This window comes from Rhagoletis zephyria, unplaced genomic scaffold (genome assembly GCF_001687245.7).
Source record: "Rhagoletis zephyria isolate East Lansing unplaced genomic scaffold, Rhagoletis_zephyria_1.1 Rzeph_scaffold_00290, whole genome shotgun sequence".
Classification (NCBI taxonomy): Eukaryota; Metazoa; Arthropoda; class Insecta; order Diptera; family Tephritidae; genus Rhagoletis; species Rhagoletis zephyria.
The window spans coordinates 1-22,737 of NW_016157374.1; positions in this window are offsets into that span (position 1 = coordinate 1).

Consider the following 22,737-nt stretch of genomic DNA (forward strand, 5'->3'; position numbering starts at 1 on the left):
TTTTCCAAACATACAGTATTCTTTGTACGGCTAATTGAATAAATATGACTGCTTAAAGTTAAATACTAGGTAAATATCTGATGCATTTTTCAATTCCCAGAAAAATGTGTCATTAGTCTGGGTCACCCTTAAATAGGGTTGCCTTAACTGACGTTAAGGCCTGCACGGTCAATTGACTTCACCTGTTCACCTGTTTTCAGTTATAAATAAATATATATATTAATTTATTTATTTGTTTAATTAAATTTATAATGAATTATAAAATTTAATAGTTTAGTTACTGCGCTAACTGCGCTAACTGGAAAACGTAGTTCAAATTTTAAGTAGCTATTTACCGTGGATTTCTGGTAAATTTTTTTGTGGAAGATATTGCTCACTTTCTCTGTACAAAAAATTGTCGAACGCACTTTGTGTATGTAAGAAAATGCGTGAACAAAAAATTGCCAAAAATCAACGGTAAGTCCAAGCTACTTCCAACTTGCACTTTGTTATACTAAAACTTAATGGATTACAAAGCTGCGTGCTCAAAAAAACTCTAAAACATCTGATTAAAAAGTTTAAAATTTTGATCATCATTTGTTTAAATTCGACCAATTTTTGTAAATGTTCTACAAAGTGTTGATTACATGTTTAGTAATATATATTCTCATAAAAAAATAAAAAAAATTTAAACAAGAAAAAGTTGCCAAAACTTGCTAAAATGTCTTTTCCCTATTTACATTCTTGCCAACATATATTTTGTGTGTATTCATTTTTGCGATCATTTTTGAAGTTTTTTTCTCTTTGTTTTGTTTTAAATAAAATTTTATTTAAAGATACTCTGCTTTATCCTGAGTTTCACCTGGAAAAAAAAATCACTGTAAAATTTGTCATCTGCCCATAGTAAAGCCATGGAAACCAAGAGTGAAATGTGAACAGGTTCGGGGAAAATGAAGCTCATGATAAGGCTGGTTTTATTTTTTAACCGACTTCCAAAAAAGGAGGAGGTTATCAGTTCGTCGGAATATTTTTTTTTTTTTTTTTTATGTATGTTACCGCATAACTTTGCACCACTTCAACCGATTTCAATTTTGCAACGGAAAGGTAGTGTCTCAGAGGTGGTCCCATACTAATTTGGTTTAGATCCGATCATTGGATCATGAAATATATAGATATATATATTTTTTTTAAGTCGGTTTTTTTTTGCTAAAAATTACTTGTTTTAGTTATTCTAAAAACAAAATCGTATATTTGGATTCGATGCTTTTGAAATGTCCCGATTTTTGTCCACAGAAATCTGGTCACCGTATGTGTAATAATACATGCCAGATCTCTTAGTGAGGGATATATTTTGTAATTGTCCGATCTGGTCGGTTCCGACAAATGATTAATATATTATTAAGAGGTGTCCACGATCAGATATCTCTAGAACTGAGCGACTAGTTTGCGTTAAAATAGGCAGACAGGCAGACAGAATGGCATACATACCGACATACATACAGACAGACGGTCATGTCTACATAGATCGACTCAGGTCATCAACATGATTATTTTGTCTTGTTTATTACAAGCAACAACATGTTTTTAACTTAAGTTTTAACTTTTATATTTGACTGAAAAAATAAAAGTAAAATTTTAACTTTTATTTTTTACCGAAAAAATAAAAGTCATATTAGAACTTTTATATTTGACTAAAAAATAAAACTAGAATTTTAACTTTTAATTTTGACTAAAACATATCGGTGAAAAAATAACTATTATTTATTGACTGTGTATATCTATATTAACGTCACTATATGTATCTTTCAGATGCTTTTTGTGAAAGTGAGTGCGTGTGTGTATATGGAAGGAGAACCCGCGAACATTTGTGCGAATTTCACTTCACATTTCCAACGAAGTTCCATCTGAGTCACAAGCGTTAATCCAATCAGGAAACACAAATAAAAAAAAAAACCAAACAGCGTCAGTTATAATTGAGAACAATGCTACGCACGAGTGTGTATAAGTACGAGTATAAATGACAATACATACTATACATATTTATTCGTTGCACCACAAAACAATTGCCACCGATCATCAGAAATGTAAGTGGAAATTTTTTTAATGTTATTGTATTTTTAATAATCTTATTATATAACAAATCATAGTCAACATATACATATGTATGTATGTATGTATTTATGTCTCTATAAGTATTTATTCAGTTACTATGTAGATAGCTCGTAGGTGTCCCGCAAAAATATTATATGAAGGTCACTTCGAATTTCATTAATTGATCACGCACTTAAGTTTGCAGAACTTTCGCCATTCTGCTTTGTTTTCTTTGTTTTTAAATGCTTGTACTAAAGAGATAGATAAGCAAATTATAGTTTTTAATAAAATATGCAGACTCACATACTTGAAGAGACATAAATACATTTGTAATATATTCTGAAAAATTGATAACATTTAGACGTTTTTATTGAAGTTTTGCTCAGAAGTTAAGCGTTTATAATAGATAGTAGATGTACAGTGGCATATATAAAAATTCGGCCACAACTTTGCACATGAAAGTTTTAAGTAGGTGTAAAGTTTGCCGTAATAAGTAAGAGAAAATTTCCAGAGCGTATCGGCCATAGGAAGAAAGCCGTTGGGTATGAATGTGAAGGGGCGATTAGAGGTCAGTGTCGAGTCTGGATTAGAAGAAGTTTAACCTGCTACATTATCTATAACGTAATTGTGTTAGAGTTGCCCGGATTTCACGAGATAGCTGCAGTTCTTCCTCTGCAAAGGTGGCGATTGAACTCCGATTATGGTATTCATTGGGACACAGGTAGGGGCAGGGGGGTGCTCGAGCCCCCCTAACTTTCAAATTTTCCTTATATATATATAAAATAGTACCCTGAAATGCCAGCTTAATAGGGTCGAGCCTCCCTCTAAATTTCATTCTGGCTACGCCGATGGACACAGGTGACGAAGGTGGCCATAGTCGCTCAGTAAATGTTTTTGAGGACTGAGGGCCGTTTTTACAGTGACGAGTTAACTCTCATTCGGCAGTTTACTACAGGTTTTCAGTACAAAAATTCAAAGTTAACTGTCGAATTTGAGTTAAAAAAAAAAATTCAGTGTGATATAGAATAACAATATGGGTACCAAATGAAAAAGAAAATTCAGTTTAATTGTTTGGTGCATAAGGACGATTAGGTATTGAAAATGCCCTTTTAATTAATTTTATTTCTTTTAAGCAAATAAAGATAGAACTACGAAATTCGAGGATGTGGTCGAGTGGATATTAGTGCTTAACAAATATTTTTTTCATTGCAAAATGTCTAAGATAATCAAGAATAAAATTTTAAAAGGACATTTTCAGTACCTATTCGTCCTTATGCACCAAAAAATTTAATCGGCTTTGATTCTCTTTATTTTGACACCCGTGCTGTGTCTCTACAATGCACTAATTTTTGTTAATAATTTCATGTATTAATAAAATTTTTCAAATTTAAAAGTCCTTTTAAAAAAATTCTGAGGTCAGAAAGAATAACTAAAAATGCAGTTTTAGTATATTTGGCCAAAGAGTCGCAAATATATTGATTTTGTGTGTGTAAAATTTAAGCTCTTCAGTAGATATATATTTTTGGAACCTGTCGGTATTTTTTCATTATTTTATTTTTGCGGGATTTTATACGTTTTGTTTAGGGATTTTTGTTAAGGACTTATTAAGGATTAAGGGTTATTATGAACTTTTCCAGATTTGCCAATTTTTTTGCGGCCTCTTTCTTCATAATTTTTTTGTTTTTTTTTAGATTTTTTATTTTTTTTTACCTTTCGAGATTTCCCGTGTTTTAAATGATTTGGGCTTCTTGCTGCATATCTATTCGGCGTTTCTGAGACATCTCACGACTTTCTACTTATTTCGTGTTTTTGTTTCGGGGACGTCTTAATGTCTTATTTGAATTTTTTCTGCTTCTAAATTCTTTGGTGTTCTCAATCTTTTTTCGCAAATCTTAACAAATTTTTTTCGGAAGTTTTCAAATTTTTGTGGAGTTTTATCGTTTTTTATTGCATCCGATTCCTTCGAGATTTTTCGAAACCTTGAAAAATCTTTTCTGGACTTTTGGAGAATTTAAAGGTTTAGAGTATTTTTTGATTATTCCGGAAGCTTTGGGATTCTTAGGGTTTTTTCGTGGTTTTTTTCTTCGAAATTTCAAGCTCAATGATATATTGAAATCTTAACTTTTTTGTTTATGAATTCAAAAGTCGCTGCTTAGTTGTTGCTCACAAAATATCCAAAAAATGTCACGTTTAGTTTTGCCCCTAAAATCTGAAAAGCAAAAAAACATGGTTTCTCGTTGAAAATAAAATCCTATTTGTTTCTAAAACAACAATTTGTTTTACTTAAATGACGGAAATAACGAAAACAGTAGGGCCGAATATTTTTTCTTTGCAATTGTATGACAATATATTTCAAGCAGAAATACGTAAAAAGGAGAAAAAAGGGTTTTTATTCGCGCGAATATTTTTAAGTGCTACTGTATATCATTAATTAAAAAATATGCGACTATACATAAGGAGAGTAGTCCCAGATAAATTTCCATGGGATACACTTGCGCATTAATTATTCATACATAATCTTGTATTTTTATAGTAGGTAAGCACCACCTTACAGGCAAACAAAACAAGTTCGCCGTACACCCCTGAGTCAAATATTTTATTTTTTTTGCCGAATTTTTCGGTGGCACTTACATTCGGCAATATTTTTTTTTAGATCGTTCTTATGGAGTAAAAAAATGTCGTCCCTAACAAAAGTTGAATGATTTGCTTGTGTGCTCTAATATACTGACATTAGGATGGCACACTAAGGTAATAAGAACTGAGCTCTGGTGAGTAAGTATTAGAAAGGGGTAAAAAAATTCTCTCCTCGCTACAAGAAGATACATGTATTATCGACAAGAACAAAAATGTATGTAAAGTATAAGATACGACTTTAAGTACCAAAGTTATAACGAAAAAGGTAAAAAGGCGACCCCTACGTTTGACAACAAAATTCAAAGCAAAGTTATCTTGCAAATATACTTTAGACTCAGTGGTGTACGGCGAACTGTTTTTCCGGTACGGTATGTACACTACACGATAAAAAAAAATGTTATAAACCGAATATTTTTTTGTGCCACTGTAAGTAGTCACATAAAAATGTAGGACATGCATTTCGTTAAATAAATACAATGCAACCGATTCTTGCCAAATTACTGCTAGTTTAAACTCAAGGTGATCGTAAAACATTTAACCCATTGTCAGCCATGGCATGCATTTACGCTTACTTACCTAATTTACTTTAGTTACTGTTCCAGTACAGCGCAAATAATCCAAAAAAAGTCGGAAGCTTGTATCCGGTATAAATTTTTGGACACAGTTAAGACCAGTAGAGGGTATAATAACAGCAAACACTAAGGAATGTATGTATGTGTATATAAAAACAAGTTTTTTTTCTTTTCAGCAAATGTGCTTTGTTTTGCTTTTCGTTAAACTATTTTAAATTCCACACGCTTGGCCGTAAGAATTTGCTTTATTTTATTGCTTTTGTTTTTTTTTTTTAATATTCCAAACGCGCACCAACCAAATTGAAAATATAACAAATTATTATCGACAGTGCTTTTGTGGTTTTGGTTCTCAATATTATAATGATTTTGGTTTTCGTGTGACTACTGTTTGTTAGCTATAATTAACAAGATTAGCTTTGGCACTGAGCACAACACAATTTTTTTTTTATACATATTTTTTCCATTCACTTAGTGTCACTAAACAAAGCGCGCTTTTCAGTATAGATTGGAGACACCGTTAAGCGACAGGTTCACTAGTTGCACGTTGACGGTTCACTTACAGATTTACTTCTTCAATTGCTTAGTTTTGTTCTATTTCACTAAATAAAAAGTATTTTTTTTAAGCTTCTGGTTTCATAATTAAATTGACACTTATTCACGTAAGTTTGTTTACTTCGCTATCCCCACACGTCTGCTCGCGCCCGTTTCTACCGTACAACTTCTAAAAACATTCACACCTCAGGCGCTACGATCATTTCGCATTTCTTCGGCTCAGACCTGCTTAGTAGCCCTCGTATGTGTCTACACGTCTACGTTGTAGTGCGAGTGAGCCGCATTTGTGTTTTTGTCAACAGCCCAGAAGACACCCAACGCCCGTCCGTTGGCTTCAGGTAAACAACTCAATTCTCTCACTCCAAGTAAAATCGATGAGTCAAACTGCTGGAGATGAGTGAGCGNTCGCGATCTACTGACACATCGCACATTGTGACATTTTGCCAATCTAGGGCGTCAAAATTAAATTTTAGCCAAAGATTTAGATATATCAACTTCAAATTTGGCGTGATTATTAAGAAGAACATAAGCTTCAATATGGATATTAATAACTAGTGCCAACTAATGTCAAAGGGGACTAGTTTCTAAAAAGCTTCGTTGGCGTAAATTTTTCCTGGAGTAAAACCCAAAAATTTATGACATACATAGGAATAATTTCAAGGTAATTTCATCACGATTTTGAAAAAAAAATTAAATTAAAAAATATAGGTTAATAGGACCTTTTTTATGTCAAAATGGCCGTCAAGGTTTCGCTAAAAACTAAAAACCCACCACCCAAAAATATTTTTTTTTCTAAAAAGCTGATACAATTAGCTAAAAAAAACTCCATAGGTAGTTTGTTATTAGGATTTTCCATTTAGGCGTAAGAATTTTATTCTAGAACTACTGCCGATCACCTTCTTAACCCTATAACTCCCCAGGGTTATATTTTAGATGCCACCTCTCATAAAATTTTTTGTTCGTTTAGACCTCTCCTATCACCTCCAGAAATTTTTAGCGAAAGTGTTAATCTTTAACACAAAACAAATTTTTGGCAAAAAAACGCGCACAACTTCAATTTGATCACTCAAAGTTTTGTTATCGATGCAAGCTTGCACCAAATTTAGTTTTGCATGCTGTGCACGCGTTTAATAGCTGTTATCATGCCAATGACATTTCTTTTATGCTTATTTTCGTAACAATTGGGGTCTTTTCTAACAAAATTACAAAATATGATTGATTTTCAAGCAAATTTTTTTTCATTTTGGCGTCCTAGATTGACTAAATATCACACTGTGCATCGTTGAGTTATTTTATGTTGCTAGTGTTGTTGTTGCCATAGTATATTTGCTCATAAGTGACTCGTTGCGCATAATGCACCTCATTGTTATTTTGTGTTACATATATTACATATTTATTATATGCCGACACATACACACACACACGCACATCCCATATCTCTGATGCATAAATTCCTTTTAGTCTATTGCAACTTGAATTCTCTTTCTACTAAATGTTCGTTTTTAATGTTGCTGGCCGCGCAGTAGCACCAAAACAAAACACAACACAACTGCCGCTTAAATGCTTGTTGAGTCGATGTTGAGTTTGCGCACGCGCTCTTCTCAAACATCCCCTTTTCAGGAACCCATCGTTGAATGACACCTTTGGCTGAGCGGTGGGTCGCGGCGCGCATTATGGATAGAGGCGCTTGTTCACATCTGCTGCCAACGGTAACGTTCACCAGATGCTCTACACACACACACACATACCCTCAGTGCACACTACGAAGTCACTATCAATAATTGCTCATACCAAATGATAGCCACCGGCGCGCATGCGTCATTACCAGCGCTTTGTTGTGTATGTTTGCTTTGTTTCAAGGGAGGAAGCGCGTGAAGCGGGAAGAGCGGTGTAGTGACAACGATGGGCGCTATGATCGAAGGGTGCAATTTATGTAGTATTTATAACGTTTATTTCGTTTTTGTGGTGACGCAGATGCATATGTGGTAGTTCGTAATCCAATTGATGCTGCCGCTGTGGCTCCATCTCGACTGTGGAAATGTGCGGTATGATTGTTAGCCGATTAAAATTCTATTGTGAATGACAAATAACTGTAGAATTTGTAACACATATATATGCATTTTGTCCATAATTGTTATGCAAAAATATTCCCGGTAGAGGAATATCGCTTCCAATAAGGCTTTCAAAGTGGAATTTTCCAATTTTCTATATCTGGAATTGAAATGTTGAGCAGAACAAATGTATTTTCCAAAGCAACGCAAATCCCAAACATTGAAAATGCTTCAAAATTTCCCTTACTTCTAGCCGGGAAACTCTAATTGCGGCCGGCTTCGCTGTTACGTAGGTTGTTTTTGTAGGGTTTGCCTAAATTCCACATTTTTAACAGATGGCAACCCTTTTCAAGAGTAGCTTATTGTAAACTAAGATCTTAAACGCTGATAAATTAAATTGAATTTGATCTTTCAAATGCATGGCAACCCTCGTAAGTATAGTTTATAAATATAGCCTTTCCAACCCCGTTTCGATTGATACACATTTTTTAATAATTTATTGAACTTATTAAATAATTTGACTTTAAACTTTTTAAAAAAGTGGCAACCCTCTTTAAATACCTCGAAAATAATCTAACCAGCCTATTCTGCTCGTTACCGATGATCTTGTAACTGGAAAATTGCATTACCAAAAAATGTTACCACTTCTTGTCAGTGCGATTTTAGGTACCTTAGATTTTGGCAATTTTTGTACAATGTTTGAAATTTTGACATACATGGTTCTTGTTAGACTACGAGCTACACTTTCATAAAAAAATTATTATTATTAAAGAATCGAAAAGGAAATAGCCAAGGAACGCTCAAATGTCTCTTCCCTACTTATATTTTCGAATATCTGTGTAGGTACATTAGAGTGGTCAAAAAAGGAAAATCGGAATTTTCATGCTCTCACCGCTCTAGGATTGTTATATACCGAAAAAACATACAGCTGTTTTGTTTTTTTTTTTTTAATAAAAAAATTTTCAAAAACAAGATTTTGGTAGAAGTAGTGTAGAATTTTTTTTAGAATCAATATTTTTCTTCTTATGTTTTCGCTTCTGTGTAGGCAACTTCAAGTAGTAATACCTATTTTTTAAGAAAGCTGTAATTATTTTTAAAGGCCCCCCAAAAACCCCACAAAATATGCGAAGGGGGACCCATAAAAATATTTGGTATTAAAATATGGTGAAATAAACAATTCGGTACTATTCCCTGAAGTCTTCTGAAGAGAAACAGAGTTTTCCAACCAAAAAACATTGATTTTCAAGAATTCTATACAATTTCCACAAAAACTTGTTTTTTCCCCATATAAAATACATAGAAAACTTCGATCGCGCTGAGCGACCTCTAAATATATTTTTATTTCGGATTAAAAAAGAACAGGGGTATATTTTATCGATTTAGAACAATCCTAGGGGGTGAGGGCATTAAAATTTCGATTTTACTTTTTCACGTGCATTTTTGTACCAAAATGCACTTAAAACCTAGGGTTGATTGAGAAATCGTTTTGCTGAGCAGATAACTTCACGTTTCGGACATATCAAATTGCGCCCTAGATCGTGCTTTCTGGTGTCAAGTGAAGTCAAAAGTATTCGTGGCTTCCTAGCTACAAATTATTGGCATTATTCATAAAAAATAAAGTTGCTTTAAAATATGATTTTTTAATTGAAAAATATATGAAAACTTTAATTTATAAAGCTCTCTAAATCTACTTTTATGAATAAGACTCAATGGCTTTATAGTATATTGTACGTATTTTGAGAATTTACAACTTAATCTCTAAGAAGTAAAGCCCTTGCTTCGACAATTTTTAGCCAAACGTTGTGTCCAATGTTGTAGTTTTTTTTTTTTAATATAATATATAAATTCATGTATGTTTGAGTTATAGCAATCTAATAATCCTACAAATCGTATCAATTGACTTTCCTTTCATGCTGATTTAATTAAATATTAGCACTCACCTCAACTTGAAAACTAAATATATTCAAACCTTTTTTTGCTTCGTGTATGTATACATGTATGCATGCATATTTATTAGCGCCCATATAGTACAAATCATATCAGTTTCATTTATTTACACCACCCGTTCATTTTTTATCATTCTTGTTTACTTTAGTAGTTAAAACTTTGGCACTGACCTAAAATCCGACCATTTCCCATTGGTTTCCCTATCCAAGTCAAGCGTTTTTCTTTTTAGCAGTTTTGTCCCAAGTTAATACAATTTCGATTGTGTTGCCTCATCACCCCTGTGGAATTTCGATTTAGTGCACTTTTTTTTCAAAAAGATAAGAAACACAGTTGAGTAACTTACACCTGTGTAAATAAATAAAAAAAAAAAACTATAAATATGTTTGCATTAAGATAAGATAAATTTCGTTGAATTGTGTGTGCGGTGCATAAAAGCTTCGATAATTTTAATATTTGAGTGAATGTAGGAATTGGTTGAATTTACTATTTTAATATCTTCATACATATCGAGCTTTTACTCTACCCCTCATAAAAACTGAAACTGATTTTTTTTGTTTTTAGATTTGATGGTTGGGTTCGAACTTGGCAGCGATAGACTTAACGCTCAAGTGATAAATAAATGATGGAAAGAGCAACTCGTTTGGAAATGGCCCGTGTATGTATGTGCGGGATATCAGTTTGAAATTAACTTTTTATGACATTAAACTCTTCTTGAAGTAAACTTTCAAAAGAAGGAGTTAATTACAAACCGAAAATGTGGCAAACATTTAACTTCATTATTTCACAAAACTCATTCATTCTGTAAATATTGCCCAATACCAAACTTATGCAAATACCGGAAAGTTTTAAATGCATATTTGTACAAACTTGTATTTTTAAGAACGTGCGTAATTTCACAATATTTTTTTTTTTTAAATAAATCTACCAAATATTATGTCAATAATTTCACACCCATAAAATTCCTTGTAGCGGAAAACTTTAATTGCATATGTGAAGAGTTTAAAATTGTCATGCGAATACAACTTGCTCTCTTTGCATCCCGTTTAGTATACAGTTTATCAAAAAAGTTAAACGTTTTCATCGTAAATAAATTGAAATTCGATTAAGTAAAGACTTCTTAAGCATACAATCGCAAATTGTAGTGAATATACTCGTATACATACATACATACAAATTTATATGTACGAGTATAGTTTTTTGCCCATACAAACACACATGCATTTATTTATCGATGTTCATTAAATTCTATTATATATTTCTATATGAATGTATTACACTAGGGTGGTCCAAATGCATGTGGAAAACGTAAAGTCAGAAATATTTATGCTCTCACCCCCCCCCCCCTAGGAATTTTCTATACCGAAAAAATTGTTTATTTAACCATTTTTCATAGTAACTTTAATTTATAGGTCCGCCAAAAACCCCGAAAAATGCATTATGGGCACCAACAAAAAATCGTTGGTATTAAAAAATGGTTAAATAAATAAATTGGTATTACTATTGAAAGTTTCCTGAAGAGATGCTGCGGTTTCCGATCGAAAAATATTGATTTTCAAGAATTCTATACCATTTCTACGAAAAGTTGTTTTTTTTTCAATATAAAATACATAGAAAACTTTGAGAGCTTTGAACGACCTCTAAATATTTTTTAATTTCAAAATAAAAAAAATGGGAGATTATTTTTCTCAATATAGAGCATTAAAATTGCGACCTAAATGTACACACATATGTACATAGTAAAAATGTAGTATGCTTTAGAGCGCATGGACCTACATAAGGCGTATGGATTTGTGTTTGTATCCAAATATTTTAAACCATATTAGGGGTATTCTCGATCCCTCTATTACATTTAACTAACATTACATAGTAAACTTGACGATGAATAAAAGGATTTGCCGACTGAGTCTGGTGAATTATGTAAACTCTTTTGAGCGCAGCGAGGACAAATCTGCAAAAATCGCTTCGGCTTTTCACTTGCATGTGCATACATATAAATATAGTTTGTATATAAGTCAGCAAATCATTGTAAGCGCTTAAGTGTTTGTACTATATTGATGCACTGCTTTAATCCTGGCAAACATTCCATAACACCGCACATACTATATAGACAAACACACACACACATACACAAATTTGTGCGGTTTAACCACACAAATGCATATGTTCATGCGTATGCATTTATTCATATTAGGTATGTGTGTATGATGTATGGTGTGTCGTGTAGGTTGTTTGGTATATGGAACATTCCAATAAATGTGATGCTTCAGCATGACTCAACGCTGCAATAAGCAACCGAATCGCATATAAAATTTATAAAAAATGTTGTAGTAAATGTATTAGTAGGACACAAATCCATTCAGGCAGTGGGACTTACAACTGTGTTCCAAAAAATAGCAGTGCTCAAATGAAATAACTTTATACATATATCGTAGGTAAATCATCTTCAAAAGAGGCAAAACTCAAAAATCAGATACGAAAATAGAAATGTTTGTGGATCACTCGAATTCAACGCAATTACTAAGAGAAGGTACAAAAGTAGTTTTCTAGTTAGAGAATATAATCACACAGAAAAATATAGTTCCATTAATTGGACATAATTCCTACGAATTGATTTATGCAAAAAAAAACGACCTTTTTTTCCACCAACAATGGAAGTTAGACCGATTTAGTGAGCCTAGGAAAAGCAGAGTTTCGCAGGTTTTGGCATAAACGTAGCTTCTCTCTCAGAGCGAGTAAACGCCAGAAGTCAGCAGTGAGACTAACCGGTATTCCTAGACAAATAAACCAAATTTTGGACTGATACCTTCATACCAAAACAATAATTTTTTTGCTCAGGGTGCTGTAGAATCCATTTTCGGTTATTTTGGAATGGGTTTTCAGTCGTTTTTACTTATTTTTTCCGTCCTACCGGAACCGTTTTTCGGTTATTTTGGAATCGAGTTTCGGTTCTTTCGGAACCGTTTTTCGGTTCTTTTAAAATCAACTGACGTTACTTCCGGAACGTTTTTCGGTTATTTTGGAATCGAGTTTTGGTTCTTTTGGATCGAGTTTCGGTTCTTTTGGATCGAATTTCGGTTCATTTGGAATCGAGTTTCGGATATTTTGGCTCGAATTCCGGTTCTTTTGGAATCGAGTTTCGGTTTTCCGGGACCTGTTTTCGGTTCTTTTGGAATCAAGTTTCGGTTCTTCCGCCGTTTCCGTTATTTTGGAAACGAATTTGGTTCTTATGGAACCATACTTTGGTTCTTTTGGAATCATGCCTCGGTTCTTCCCGAACCGGTTTTCGGTACATTTGTAATTTAGTTTCGGTTCGAGTTTCGATTCTTTCGGAACTGTTTTTCGGTTATTTTGGAATCGAGTTAGTTCTTCCGGAACCTTACTTCGGTTCTTTTGGAATTGAGTTTCGGTTCTTCCGTAACCGTTTTTCGGTTCTTTTGAAATCGAGTTTCGATCCTTCCGGAACCGTTTTGCGGTTCTTTTGGAATCGGGTTTCGAGCGAAAGTCGACGCTTCTTCCGGAACCGATTTTCGGAACGATTTTTGAGTGCTTTTAGAGTCAAGTTTCGATTCTTCCAGAACAGTTTTTGAGTTTTTTCGGAATAGAATTTTGGTTATTCCGGAACCGTTTTTCGATTCTTTTGGAATCGAGTTTCGGTTCATCCGGAACCGGTTTTCGGTCCTTTTGGAATCGAGTTTTAGTTCTTCTGGAACCGTTTTTCGGTTCTCTTGGAATGAAGTCTCGGTTCTTCCGTAAGTGTTTTTCGGTTCTTTTGGAATCCAATTTCGGTTCTTCCGCCACCGTTTTTTTCTGGTCCTTCGGAATCAAGTGACGGTTCCCCCGGAACGGTTTTTCGGTTCTTTTGGAAGCATGTTTCGGTTCCTCTAGATCAGTTTTTCGGTTCTTATAAGAGCCAAACCGATCGATTCTTTAAAGAATGCGGTTCTCCGGTTCCGGTTCCTGGGTTTTGGACATCACTAGTACATACATACACAAGGCTGGGACGTGAAAGAAGTTTGAAAATATATATTATTATATATAATATATAAAATATATTCTCCTCTATTACAAAGATAAAACTATTCTGCTTAGTTTATGTTTTGTTAAATTTATGAGGAGTTGTATTCACTACTGCTATTTTTTTGAACAAAGCTGTGTATACATACATATGTACATCCCTACGCTTTCGAGGAGCCCCATTCAAAATCGGGCTCGGGCTCGGGCTTTGCTGCGACAGCTTGTGCAACTGGAGTGCGGATTGACACACTTAAGCTCTCCTGATGCGAACAGTAACAACAACAACACAAATAACGCACTGTTTACAGCGGTAAGTGAGTAGAAATAAATAGTGAATGCGAACACGTACGATTGCATATTTATAAAAAAAAAACAAAAACATAAAAATTTTGTAAAAGATATCAGGACAACAGGCATGAGTCGGTGAGGTGGTGTGACGCAAGAATGCGACAGTGTAGTACGATTACATGGTACATACATATAGTTATATGTATTTATATAAAAAGTGAATTGTGCCACAACAAAGTGCAATGCATGCAAACTCATTGCTGATATGCCAGCGCAATAAATTTATGTATAGAAAACGTTGAGAGTAATGGCCGCTAAAGCAAATGAAAATTCAGCAAAAAGCATAAAAGTAGATATGGAGTTGCACTCGTAAAAATTCAGACAAATATGTATGTGTGTATGTGACTAGCACAGTTTGCTGTTGTTGAGCACATTAAGCTAAAAATAAAATAGATAAAATAAAAATGATTCCACTAAAAGGATATGAAATAAATATAATGGTGAGCAGTGGCACATGACTGGCTGACAAGGAGTGCCTGCGCTAATATCTAGACGTTCGTAGTCATAGGCGAAGACAGGAAATTCAAGCACACATAACTAAATACATCAGTGCAGACTTACCTTCAAACGTATGTACTAGTGATATAGTGCAGCTTGGAGACGCGCGCAGCTGTGGCGGCCAGACGACAAGAAATATGGGCGAACAAGTCGTGATTCGACGCGACTGGAATTCCTAATTTCTGAGTGGCGCTCGGCATTAAGTGAACAAGCAACAAATTACTTTTATGTTGTTTTTGTTATTATTACTATTATTGTGGCGCATAAGCGAGCGAGGTGCAGTGTTGCTGCAGCGACGAGAGCTAGGTCCTGTGGCAAGGGCAAGGCTGAGCGCGGCATTAAGAGAAGCAGCCAGAGGGGTTGCTATCGCGCCAAAAAATATCTTAAAAGTATGCGGATATGATTGCATATAAACATCTATACATACATACATATGTACATATGTATGTGCTGACAACAAAAGCGACAGCAAAACAACCTAATGAAAACAATAATACTTACCTACATACATAGAAGACATATATAAGTAAAGTCGAGTCAAAAGTAATGGAAAATACGACCGACTGCAGCTGCATGCCACACATTCGACTGCTTGCAAGGATATGCCAAGAAAAATGGCATTTCTTCACATATGAATATGCCAGACTGCCGACGTGTATGCATGAATGAATGTCTGTGTGTGAGTGAGTGAGTGAGTTAGTGAATAGCTGACTGATGGGGTGATTTACTTGACTGCTTGGCTGACTGCCTTCATGAGGCATTTCCTTTACACCGTTGCCAAGCGGCGCAGCAGCAGCAACGCGCTTTGCAAGGCGGCGCGCCAGCTGAAATCAAGATTGCCAAGGAAACTACCTTTTGATTTGGTTGCAGTTGAAGCTTTTCTTCTTCTTACTACTTTTTACAACTATGCGCATACATACATATATATATATTTTCTACTGCCTGCCAACAAGTATGGCACATTCAGCAAGTACAACAAGACAAGAAAATATATATAAGGCATAATTTATGTGTTACACGAGACACGTTGGAGACGTTGATGATGACGCGTCCGCTGCTAGAGGCGCTAAAGTGCTGCCAAAGTGCCGTGCCGCGGCGCGCGGTCTCCATGTAATGCGCTGCTGACTTTGATTGTCGTTCAGTTGGTTAGTAGAATCTGTGGCATGTTGTGGATAACAATGGCAAACGCGCTTCTTATTTTCATGTAATTGCACACACAATTATAAGCCTACACATGCATATATTTTCAAATACATACTTAGTCAGAAGTCTACTACCTTCCTTTCGTAATTTAAGTGAAGGAAGTGCACGAAAGCGCAGCGAGAAAAACAAANTCCGCTGCTAGAGGCGCTAAAGTGCTGCCAAAGCGCCGTGCCGCGGCGCGCGGTCTCCATGTAATGCGCTGCTGACTTTGATTGTCGTTCACTTGGTTAGTAGAATCTGTGGCATGTTGTGGATAACAATGGCAAACGCGCTTCTTATTTTCATGTAATTGCACACACAATTATAAGCCTACATACACATGCATACATACATATATTTTCAAATACTTAGTCAGAAGTCTACTACCTTCCTTTCGTAATTTAAGTGAAGGAAGTGCACGAAAGCGCAGCGAGAAAAACAAACATACATACATACATATTACATATCGCACATCGTCTTCAAAAGTGACACAACTCAAAATAACACGTCAGAAAATGCTAAAAACTATTTCGTAGCACAGCTCTGTATACGTTTTTAGTGCATAATTTCAAAAATGTCAAATTTTGAGTTGTGTCACTTTTCAAGATCGTGTGCAATATATATTTATGTACATTAGATAGTAGCAGAAAAAAAGTTCGCCAGAGTCTAAACAATTTTTTGCAAGAGTACTTCAAAAAATAAAAAAGAGTTTTGGTCGAACGTTGAGATCGGCCCTTTTTATTTTGCCACATTTCTATCAACTGGCTTTCTTGCTGTACAGATTTTGGTTCAAACTTTATACTGCAAAGTATTTACTATAATAAAGGTGAGTTCTGCCATTGTGTGCCAATTTCTTTGCTAATCATTTTGACATTTGCATGTACATACATATAAGCTATAGATGGCGCTCTGTTCAATATTCGCCTTCCTATTGCAGCCGCGTTAATTATGCGGCATGTATTGCTTTCAAGCGAAGAACCTAAATGTATCTCGGCTTCATAGGTATCCGATCCGTTCTAGTAGAGCTCCCAATTATGTTGCAGGTTGCTCTTAAGGTTAAGGAGACGTCTGCTCGGCGCCCTGAGCTCCGACAGCTGGTTGCTTCTGCGCCCTAAGCTTATACTTCAGCGACGGTTCCTGTATCAGGGCTACATCGGCTCCACTTTGCTCATGGTGGATAAGAATATTTGCACATGCCGCTTTAGAGTGTTGGAGGTTCATCTGCAGGATCTTCATCCTCTAAGATCTTCTCCAACAACGCCAACTCCGCGTACTCGTCAACCGAGGTCAAAAGCCTCAATTCCTCAGCTCTACCGAAGAAAACTCCGATGCTTATAACAGGCTTCCGTGATGAAGGCATACTGCTAACACTTTCAGTCTCCGACACGACAAACTCAACGTCCCTGCCCGCAGGAGCCACTTCCATCTCCAGATTATTATCCAATAGCACCTCTGAAAGCTGGGGTCATCACCCCTGGCATCCGATTGGTAGACCTTTAGGACTACCCTTTCGAAGCCATATGTTATGACTCATTGAGACTCAGCGAGGGGCCGAGGGAATATGATACGGTTAGTCCAATCCCTCAACTGTGACAAACCTACAGCTGTGTTTTGGAAGGCTTGGGTTGCAGTAGCGGAGGATTTTCTCTATCTCCTCCAGAGCGGAAGGCTCGCATCGGTGCCAGACACGTGCGCATGGACGCAAGGGTAAATCTCTATGGTACATGACCTCTAGTCTGGCGCTCTCCCACACCTGCCCCACCAGAGACACTGCAAACTTGTACAAGTACGCCGACCGCTCGTCATCGCAGACAATCATCCTGTGAGTTCCATAATGCCACCCGGCACTTTCGCATCGCGGAGATGGTCCTGGGCTTGCTCTGATCACTTTTAGGATCACAGATCGTAACTGGTTTCGAACTACATCGAACTGATCCCGACTAACCCCCAACATTGTCTGAAGTGGTTCTCAAAAAATTGTGCACTTGTCTCGCAAGCATCTCGAACAAGTCTTGAAATGGTATCCAAATCGTCACTTACAGACCGCAAAATAGTCCTGAACTAGCCCCCAGATGGTCCTAAACTATGCCCAAAATGATCCCGAACTCGTCTCGAAAAGGTCCTAAAAGTTGTGAACTAGTTTTGAAATGCAAAATACTTTACGACTCAGGGGTGTATGCGGAAATTTTTTTTGTGCGCTTGTGAAGTGGTACGGTCTAATGTACATATGTATATTGTATGTACATTTTTATTAAAAGTATCAAGCTGAGGTCATTCAACTAATAAACTCGGTCTCACCCTGTAATCATAGTAATGACAGAGCAGTTAACGAAGTACAAGCATAAGTCATTGCAAGAGGTAGTTTCATTTATTTTAAATGCTGCCTTTACATTTATGTACACTTTGGTGCTGCTCATAATTTATTTGTTCATGACTCACGTTGGTGTCAGCTAAGATTAAATTTGATCTTTTTAATTTTTCGACAAAAATATTAAAGTTATGCTTCACTCCTAGGGTGAACCATTTATGGTCGTTGTGTTGGACCATGTCTTCATGACAATACGTTCTACAATGGCTGTCAGTTATCAGTAAGAGACGCCAGCATCGAAACATCTATCCAAAATCACTTGGATATGCCCCGATGAGAGCCAGAACAAGCAACTTCTCATCGTAGGAAAAAAAGAAGCAGCAGTAGAGCATTCACGATCACGTATTTAACTTATACTTGAAAAATTATAAGCTCTCTATTGGCGTCACTGAAATACATAGAGTACCGCGGACCAAAATAAATAGATATATTGGCCTTGAAACTATATGTGAATATTTGGCCGAGCTTCTCCATAGATTTGTGGACTGCGCCCTGATGTTTGTCACACAAAAGGGAGGGTTTCTGAATGGTGATCATATATTTATGAGAAGGTGTTTTTCATGCTAGAAAACACAATTTACTATTTACAAATGTATATATATATATTTCGGCCCATTCTTAAATTTTCAAATTCCATACCTGGTGCACACTTACTAATCTGGGCTGGTAAAAGTAAACATCCCACTCAAATTCACTTGAAATATTACGATATATTAAAAGGCTCTTGAACCATTTCACTTCTGATTGCTGGCTACCAAATTTAGTATTGTGACAATTGTGTAATTTAATGTTTTTAGCAAAAAAAACCTACATACTTCAATTGCTAAGAAGTGAATTTGTGTGCCCACTGCTATTGACTGGGCACTTGAATGGTTGCACAAGTTACATTTTTGTGCTTTTTCTTATTTTTATCAACTTACATTCACTTCATGTACATACATATGTGCGCCGCATATTTGTAAAGTGGCATAAGTCATTTCATACCTCTTGTGCTTAAATGACCGGTTACTTGTAACCGAATTTATCTGTAAATCGTTCCAACATCATAAACTGATGTCAAAACCATTTACTTTTCGATGATAAAGTTGAACGAATAACCGACACGTTAAAATATATGTAACCGGTAATTTAAGCACAAGAGGTATGAAGTGACTTATGCCACTTTCAAAATAAATAGCTTATGTAATTTTGTTGATACACAGTAGATGGAGAAAAGAAAATTGGTTTAAGATTTGAAAAAATATCTATAATTGCCAATCGAAATGTTACTCTTGGAATATTTGCATTCCTTAGCTTATAATAATCATTGGACATCATCGTTGAAGTATTTATGAGTGTTATAACCAGGGCCGAAGAAAAGGAGCAAGAAAAAAAGCAATTTTCAGTGCTTAGATAAGCACTAAACTATTAGTACAGTAGCTTGCAAATATGCTCGAAAAATAACAAAAAATTTAACTACAGTTTAATGTTTTGGTTTTTTTTTAAATCAATTTATATCAAGGATTGAAAAATTACAAAGGACAATTAAGTGTTGCCAACTTATTTTTTAGAATTCCCCAATTTCGACATTGAAATTCCCCGATTTTGCCTGAAATTTTGTCAAATTCCCCAGATAGATATCTCCTGATTTACAAAAAAAAAATTATGAATTTTGATATATTGCTGGTCTTTCTGTTTATTTTTATTTTTTCATGTAATTTATCAAAAACATTGTAAAGAAATGTACATATAATATTTAACAAATTTTCGTAAAAATTGCAAGCATTTTATTTAAGTTTTCTGGAAAGATTTTGGGTATGCAATTTTGTAGCCCAAACATTTCTGGCATAACAAAGTGAAAGTTTCAAGTGGCTAAAAATTTTCGTTTTAGAATTTTTTTGGCGAAGGTGTTGCGGTTTTCTTCCATATAAAACTAAAATGTGTTTATTCGTTATATGAAAGCAAATACGACAAAGACACAGCCGATGGCGGTAAAAATAGAAATGTCAATTGACCAATTGACAATTTGTAAATAATGCTGCCATTGTTCCTTATTTGTTGCTGACTTGAATATTTAATAACTCAGGTTTGCATAATCAGTACTTTTAGTTGCAGTTGCATTTCTTATGCAACTTTTTTAGCTCATTATGAAATTAGTGAAGCAAAAAAGAAAAAAAAAATTGGGTAACACCTAATTCCTGATAAAACAACAGTTCGACCCCCGATTGCCCACGTAAACTGAAATTCCCCCAAAAAAAAAAATAGTCCCCGAAAATGGGGGAATTCTCCATGAGTTGGCTTCCCCGCTTGATATTCTCAAATAATAGAGATCTGCGCTGGTATTGAGAGAACCAAAAGCGTGTTTTTGGACCAGAAAGCACACCGCAGTAACAGCACCTTATCCCGTGAAACTTACCTCGCCGCGTCAACTTAATTCCACTCAGCCACTTTGTTGCGTCCCAGCTTCAAACATGAGTGACTCGCTTAGCTAAATGACTCACCCACACTTACAGTGCATAAGTATTTATGTGGCACAATAAGAGTTTCGAATTCATTGTTTATCTGCTTTCTGGCTTTGTTCTTATATTTTGATTATAATTATGTACATATGTACGAATGTACATACACACTTACTTACATACATTTGTCTTTTTTCTTACTTCTTTACTTTTATCTTCCGCTTCATTTGCGCTACATATTTTTTACGTACATACAAACATACTTTGTAGATTATTATTACATATTTTTATACCTTTCATGAACACGAAATGGTATTATAACTTTGGTTCGATGTTTGTATGTACCAGAAGAAGAAGAGATGGATCCATGAAAATGTGTAGTGCATATCACAAAAATCGGGTCACTAAAATCTATAACCTCTATAAAACTGATAGTTCGAATATGGGGTTTTAATTTAAAAATTCTGAATTTGGACAGCTAGAACCGAGCAATTTCGTAAGCTATTTTCTAAATAATCATGCAAAGTCTATTGGGAAAATTGTCAATATCGGTGCTGTACAAGCTTATCTCCTATACCACTCATTGTTCAGATATGAGTTTTTTTATATATAATTCCTCTATATATTTACGTATGCAATGAATGTAAAAAATTTTGTCCAGCTCCCAAACAAGTTATGTAAAATGCAGTAATCGATTGAAGTAGAATTGTCTGTTGTTCATGAAGGGTATGAAGCCTTGTTTAATTTAATTTTATTCTTAATTTGTTTATATTTATGTGTGTACATACCTAAGTATCTTTTTATAATCGCGTTTCATTAATGCTATGCTGCCGCTATTATACAATGGGAATTTGTTTTTATCTCCAGTTTTTTTGGCTTCTATTTTGATCATTACAAATTCAGTCTTTATTTGATTCGGTCAGTCGCGCCTGATGTGGCGCTAAATCGCTCATCAGCATCTTTGCTGAATAATGAAATATGAATAATGATGCTACGTATAAATAAAAATGCTTTTACTTCCATTCAAAACCAATCTCTCTTTTGCACTCGTACATGTATATCTATGTAAATGCGGTCAAAAAGTTGAGTACGTCTAAAGGAATGCTAATTTTGTATCCAAGCGGAAAATGGAGGCATAGAAATGCCAAATGATTTATTTGCACAAACTCATATCAGTTGGACATCAGAAATTCACTTGTATGCATTATTGTTTTATATGCGTTGTGCTAAAGATCCGACAATAGATTGACATGCCTACAAAGGCAATTATCACTTGAAAAATAAAGATTCCATTTAGACAATGGCGATAATAATGAAATATTGCACGTTTAGAGAGTGGAGAGGGAACGAACAGCATAGCTTTAAACGGTGCGGCCTATGCGACATAATAACATAGCCATCATATCGCAAAGCGAAAATTTATGCGCCGCAATAAGGAAGTCTGTGTTATTTTTGATGAGCTTTTTTTTTGGCTTAAGTCTTAGGTAAATTATTCTCATAAAAGTAATAATTCGCAAACATGATGAGTTAGCTGAATGATTCACACACTTCAACACATAGCTAGGGTCAATCAACGGGCCGAAATAAATAAAAGTTTTGGCTGAGCTTAGTCCAGGAACCAATTAAACCTTCTTGTATTGGATATAGAGTCTTAAGAAATCTACTCTAACATTTGCATTGAGAAAAAACTACATACATATATGGGGCGTTCTATACCAAATCATCATAAATATGAAATTCGAGCTTGATTAATACATTTTTAAAAACTTTACAGCACAAAAACAAATCGATATAACAGTTTTCCAAAAATCTCGAGAATGGGGCGAGGAAAAATTAAAAAAAAATCACACATACACACATCGAAATTCTCTATGAAAATAAATATTTTTTTAATTTTTTTCTTAAACAATTTTTCACATACAAATTTTTTGATAAAAAATGAGTTTTTGAAAATGTGCTATCTCAAAAAAAAAAATCCTATCAGAAGTATATAAAATGTGGATATCTTTAAAACAGGAGCAGCTAGGATTTCAATTAAGCGGATTCTTAACCTTAAGATATCA